Raw genomic sequence first — 6,572 nt, 5'->3', positions numbered from 1 at the left:
CTTAAGGAATTCTGCAAAGAGTAGGTACATGAGCTACAGTTCACTGAATTTGTTTTTAAAGAAATTTAATACACATGATCAAACAGAAACCAAATCAGCCTACAAGAAATCCTAGTTTGCAGAGGATAAAATCTTTCCAACCTGACCAAGCCACCTTTCCAATCTCATCTTTCACTTCTTATCACTTGCTCACTCCAGCCACACCAGTATCCCAGTTCATCCATTTGTTTAACATTCATCTTTTATTCCTAGTAAGCTATTAAATCTAATGTCCTTCCCTTCCTTCTTTTTTTTGGCCTGGAAAACCACTATTCTGCCTTCAAAATCTAGTTAAACGTTAAGTCCTCTGAAAAAACGTCTCCTACTAAACTCCTCTTCTGAGCTCCCTGTGAGACTTAACTAACATTAGCTTCTCCCATAGCAACTTGGATAGTATTATATTGATCATGTCTCTGCCAGGAAAAGGAAGAGAATCTCAATCTCCTGCCACTGGGTGATAACAAATCACACGTCTGATGTGTGAATATCCATCAGTCTTTCCATTATTCCATATGTGCCCAGTAGCTGCAAGGCTGCTAAGAACCATTTCACGCTCCTATTTTTGCCACCACAGCACTCAGTGATCTCAGAAACAAGCCTGTAACCCTGGCAAAAATGCAATCATACTTTACTCCAATAGGAACACATAACAATTAGCTACACTGAGGCATTCAAATACATTGACAAGGCTATAAACCAGTACAGACCAATCCAACCATGGATTAATTCTCCAGCTATGTTATTTAGCACATGCTTCACCTTTTACACCCTCACCTTTGACAACTCTAACCGTTCATGGATACCACGTTCTTGATTTCATCCTCTAAGTGAAAATCCTTCTTGGCCCTTCCCCCTTCTTTTCCTTCAGCAAATCCACACCACTTAATAATTTCCACCCTCATCTATGACTCCACCTTTTATTGCTCCTTATTTTGCAATACTGTGGTTTTGTGTGAATCAGATTTAGTAGCTCCAGTGCACAACATACACTTGAAATTTTAAACCAATAGATTGCACCTTAAATATCACTGAGTTTATATAAAGTTCCCTTGTTTAGAACTTACAAAAATATTTACTCACAGATATGACATTATACAACATTATAGAGAGGTTAGGTTAAGTCTCCAGCAAGCCCACAAAGATCCATTTAACCTACTATGCATTAACACTACTACCAAAGGGCCTAAATTAAGAAGACTACAACAAAAATTTAGGTGAAATTGTAACATAGTTCCCATATCACATCTAGAATTGAAAACTTGATCACAGAGCTATTTATTTGGCAGCAGGTGGAGTAGTGACTCCCCTGCTACAAGGCTTCGGTGGGAAAGGGACTTGTGGAGATGAACGTTGGGGTAAAGGATAAGACCGCCATCTTCCATCTAGGGGCTTTAACAGTTCAGGACCCATAGCTGGAGGAAATTCCTCAGTCCTCTCCAGTCCAAGTAGGTGCCCCTGGCAATATTAAGGAGATAAAAGGCTCATTCAAGGACTCAATTATTTGCCCTCACCACCATTCAAACTCTACTTAAAAAAACAAACAACAACAAAAAAACCCCACACAACTGTTTCAACTAAAGCTGGCTTCATCATCACTTAAGTGAAATACATGACTGGACTAGGCTGAGAGCATTTCATCCCAGGCACTGAGTACAGAGGCCTGGTATCCCTGTTTGAAAAGAAAACACCATGAAAGACGGAGACCTAGTGATGACAGAGTCTCTCTTATACGTGCATGTTCTCTCTCAATTGCTTGTCTTTTAGTGGGATGAGGGATAAAAGCAGGTGAGAATAGAAAACTGCCATGACTGGTCTTCTGTGTCTTGGTTTCTTCCTACCCCTATCTCCAAAATATCACCACTCACCACTTGAGAAACTCAATAAGGTAGAGAAGGTCCAAAGCAGCAGCAAGTAGAGGAAAAGAGGGAATTCCAGTTATCAACAGTAGATAAAGATGACACATAGGAACGGGCCTAGCAGAGGAGTTATGGAGGGTAAGGGAGAGGTGAGTATAAATAACAAGTGGGTATAAATATGCAGAGACTACATTTTGCAGCACTAGGTGTCATTTTTTAGGGTCAGCAAGTCCTGGAGGCTGAGATTCTAAACCTCAAAGAAATATCATTTTGAATCCCAGAAAGTTAAAAGGTGAAGAGTCCTTCACAGACTTAAAGGGTCACACAGTTCTTAATTTTTTGTGGGTCACAAACCCATCTGAGACTATGATGAAAGCTGTACATCCCCCCAAGACAAAAACAAAACACACCCAGACTCATATATAATTTCAGGGGCTTCACAGAGACATGGAAGCTCATCCAGAGGACCCTATCCAAGGCTGGTCCCTCAATTTTTAGATGGACAAACAGAACCACAGGGTATAAGTCACTTGCCAAGGGCTTATATTAAGTGTCAGAGTTCAGGCTGGGATTCAGATTTCTCAGCCTACACTATACAACCTGTCATCAAGTCAATCCTTTGCACCTCGGCTGGCTGCCTACATTCCAGAGCTATGCCCCAGTGCTTGGAGATGCACTTCTCGATGCTCTGATAGAACTGCTGCTGACCACACCCTCCTTCACAAATTAGAGCTTGTGGTCCATCTAATTTGGCTCACACACAGTAGCCTACAGCAGCCCTGGGTCTCCTACAGTCATCCTGTGGCTGGCTGTTTAGCAGACCTTAGCCACAGGAAGCATCACTTTTGTCCTAGTGGCCCAAGTATGTTCTAAGTAGTAAGCCTGAATTGTTTCTGAGCATTCTTTAAACTTGAGAAACCCAACAAGGTAAGGAAGGTCCTTCTCATTAACACATAGGTGTGCTCCTCTCCTTGCAACCTGCCGGTTCAAATCTCCTCCTATCCCAAACTAGACTACACTATCCTCTACTAAGTTAATTCATTCTGGTTGCTCCCAGATTTATCCCTATCTTTTAAACCTTAACCCTCCAGGCTACTTCAACCTCTTGTTGAGGAGCACCAACATTTCCTTGCTTGCAAAAATCATTTTCCTTTTTATTCTCTACTTTCATTATAGAGGTTTTAACATGTACTGTACACAATTCTGACAATCGTTGATACCTATAAAAGTCCTATATAAACCTACTCTTTTAGTCCCTACGCACAACTTAGAAATCTTCTTACACCTGTTCCATCTTGTCAACATCCTCTTTCATCCCTGTCTTATTCTTCTAATTACTCTCTTACTCAGATCACACTGGACCCTCCAAGGTACGTGTTTGTCTCTTACTAACATACTTTATAGGGCAGCAATAAACCGACTTACCTTACAACTAATGAGAAAACTTAGGGACCTCTTCTTTTATGAAACTTTCACAATGCTGAATCAATTTCCCCATTCTGTATCTAATTAATAGCAATTTTTTAAAAAGGAGTTTCTCCAGAGAATTGTTATTTTCTATCTATTCATCAGTCCATCCAACCAACCACTCACTCGACTACTTTTTTATTGCCTATTAGGTGCTAGGTGGTGACAAAGTCTTTCCTCCCATGAAGCTTACAGTCTCACAGTAGAGACAGATTCTACCAACAGTTTCTGACAACTCAGCCACTTCAATTACTATAACTTAAATTCCCCTTCATTAACCTCACCAAAAATATCTCTCTCCCATTTAAAACTTCCCAATGTCTTCAATCATCCTTATCTGGTCAAGGGCTCCCCTGCCCTTCAGGTTTCTAACACCCTTCTTCAGTTTCTATTGGCTTCAGCTTGCTCATATCAATGTAATATTGCATGTCAATTTGACACCATTCCTCATCATAGATCTTCTATGTCTACTTCCTAGAACAGCCTCTCTTGCCTAAAGAAATGCCGCACCACATCCACCAAGCTGGTCAGATAAAAAACAAATAAGAAAACAGAATTATAGTACTGAAAATGTCCAGGAGTCATCCAGTCCAATCTTTCATTTTCCAAGATAAGGAAAGTAAGAACCAGAGAGGTAAGCTGCCTTGCCCAAAGTCACAAACCCAGAAAGTATCAATACCAGTGCTGAAACAAGGATCCATGTCTTTAACTCTAGTTCAAGTTCAATTTTATTTCACTATGTCACTTTTCCTTACTGTAATCTAGCTTTTCCTTCTTCTCCCATTGTGTATCTTTTTTTAACTAAAGTGTGTACTTCCAGGCACACAGTCATTTAAACAAACACACAAGTCTATATTCTTTACCCAAAGAGGACATAAGAATCACAGCATCACAAATTTTAAAGAGAAAGAACCTTAGTGATAACCTAGACCAGTAATTGTCAAAAAAAGTTAAAAATTACAAGCACAGATTTTTCAATCTATATGGCTACATAATATGTACTCTCCACACCTCACCTCTTCCCTCCCCCAGAAAATCATGGCTTTATGGAGCCATTATTTTATTCTTCATTCGTGCAGACTATGGGAAAGGGGATTAAGAACCTGTGACCTAATCTAACTTATTCGTTTGTCAGATGAGAAATCTCCAGTCCAGAAATAGGAAGGTAATCCAGCAATTTAATAGCAGTTTTAAGATAAAAAACAAAGGTTTCCTATGTTTCACATTTGCGTGTTTTACACTGCTGGTATAGGTTTCTAAAACAAAGTCTTCAGGACAGAGCTTTCCACTACACAGGAAACATAGGAACCTTACGAAGTGCCAGTTGCCCTTGGCCGATTTGGCGTCTGGAAAGAAACATGGTAGACACCTCTGGTAAGTCATCCTGGCTACACAAAATGCAGGGAAGAGATGCTTTTCTGGCCTGTCTCTAAGGTAAGATTCCTTGAAAGGGAGTTGAGAACCTGATTTTAGAGCTAGGAGGGGGATCAGAAGCATCCAACACCTTTGTTTTACAGATACGTAAACCGTGGCACAGAGAGGGTAACGGACCTGGGCAAGGTCAGAGAGTGAGTCGGTGGACGAGGTAAGTCTAGAACTCCGGGCTCCCGATCCCTTAGCTGGCCGCCTCTCAAAGATGTATTCACTGCGTCCTGCTCAGAACATCTCCTCAGTAAGCTGACTACAGTCCTTAACACACGGGCTTAAACACTGACTTAACGTTAAAATCGTGGAACTTCTGACGCCCAGAGTGGGATGGGGTCCCAGAAGTTGGCCAGGCCAAAAGTCCCCATTTTGTTGAGAAAATCAAGACTCAGGGAGGGTTCTGTATCCTGGGATCTTGGACCAGATTCAGGCAAGGTGGCAAACCCTGTCACCAGGGCCTAGAAGGCCAAGAACCACAAACCCAATCCCGGCTCTTCGGGGAGCTCTAGGCCCGAAAGGGGCCGAAGACCAAGAGCCCGAGCGGTCGGGGGCCGCAGAGCCCCATCCAGCCGCCTCCACCCGCCGCACGCACCCCGGGCTCTGCAGTCCGCCGCCCGCCCCCGGCCCACCCGGCCGCCGCCTCACCTACGCCAGCCCTCCGTTTGTTGTAGTGGTGGAGGGAGGGAGAAACGCAACATACACTTCCCGCGGCCCCCACCGCCGGGGCGCTTCCGCTTCCGCCGCCCCTCGGGCACTTCCGGAGTGTTGGTATCCCGGGCTGGGCCCGCTCCCCATGCCCATGCTGGGTGTGGGGCGCGGGTGTCCAGGCCCGGCAGCCATGTTAAGCGTGGCGTTTCGGAGCGCGCTGGGGGCGCGTCCTTCATTCACGTGACAGCGGCGCCACGCCCAAAGCGTCTAGCGTCGGACGCCGGATAAATGCTTGTGATTCTGCGGTTTGTTTTTTGTTGGCTTTGGGTGAGCTTTCGGTCTTCGCGTTTCTCTTTTGTAAAGTAGCGAGCTAGGTTCCAGTAGCGATATTTCCAGAATTCGTTCACCTGAAAACAGAAAATCTTTTTTTTTGGGGGGTTGGGGCAGTTAAAGATGTCAATGTTAAATAAGCCCTTCCCTACTTTTGTGGCATTGTCGCTACACGTAATTTACAATATTTTATAGTTTCCAAAGGGTTTTCACATCATTGTCTCATTGAAAACTCCCTGACACCGTGCCGTATGGGCAGGAGTCAGTTTAACCCGGTTTTTTTTTCCTTATAAAAATTATCTTCAGAGAGGATATGGACTGAAAAAAAATGCACAACCTGGAAGTTGAGAATTATGTTTTATTCAGCGCACTTGCTGAGGACTTGAGCCCGGGAGACAGCCTCTCATATCTCCGACGGACTGTTCTGAAGAGGTAAGGGAGGAACCAAGATATGTAGGAGATTTTGCAAAAGAAAACAAAAACAAAACGCAAAACAAAAACAGGTAGTTGAACATGAAAATATTACTGCTGATTAAAGAAAAAACAGACATGTCAAATTAGTGACTTTAGCTCTTTTTTTATGTGTGAGAAGATGTGAGAATCTGGGCTTATTGAAATCATTCCTTTGATATGTACCGTAAGCGTCTAGGGTCTGTAATCCTGTTTTTCTCCATCCTGACTCCCCGTAGGGTGCACCTTCAGGGACAGCTGCAATGATTGATGGCTTGACGGCCACACCATTCTTTGCTAACTGAAATGGCAGGCAGCATTCGATGTCTACATAGGTAATTTCTCAGTGTCACACAG

The 6,572-nt window shown here is 43.2% G+C and overlaps 1 protein-coding gene and 1 long non-coding RNA gene across 6 annotated transcripts in view; one reads left to right on the top strand and one right to left on the bottom strand.

Annotated features, from left to right (window-relative positions):
* The window catches only part of FBXO38 (F-box protein 38), a 52,372-nt gene extending 46,867 nt beyond the window's left edge, over positions 1 to 5,505 (bottom strand). The window contains exon 1 of one of the 4 annotated variants that reach the window (XM_060143926.1): positions 5,433 to 5,505. The gene's annotated coding sequence lies outside the window, so the exon portion shown is untranslated. Of the gene's footprint in view, positions 1 to 4,913; positions 5,083 to 5,432 lie in introns of those variants that run through there. The other 3 variants (XM_060143925.1, XM_060143928.1, XM_060143929.1) reach the window with 3 other exon arrangements.
* Positions 5,506 to 5,698: 193 nt separating this feature from the next.
* LOC132518524 (uncharacterized) overlaps positions 5,699 to 6,572 on the top strand; it is a 72,352-nt gene continuing 71,478 nt past the window's right edge. For both annotated transcript variants that reach the window (XR_009539904.1, XR_009539905.1), the window contains exons 1-2: positions 5,699 to 5,762; positions 6,072 to 6,197. This is a non-coding gene — a long non-coding RNA (uncharacterized LOC132518524). The remainder of the gene's footprint in view (positions 5,763 to 6,071; positions 6,198 to 6,572) is intronic.

Source organism: Lagenorhynchus albirostris, chromosome 3 (genome assembly GCF_949774975.1).
Source record: "Lagenorhynchus albirostris chromosome 3, mLagAlb1.1, whole genome shotgun sequence".
Taxonomy (NCBI): Eukaryota; Metazoa; Chordata; class Mammalia; order Artiodactyla; family Delphinidae; genus Lagenorhynchus; species Lagenorhynchus albirostris.
This window is presented reverse-complemented; position numbering and strand designations above follow the sequence as displayed.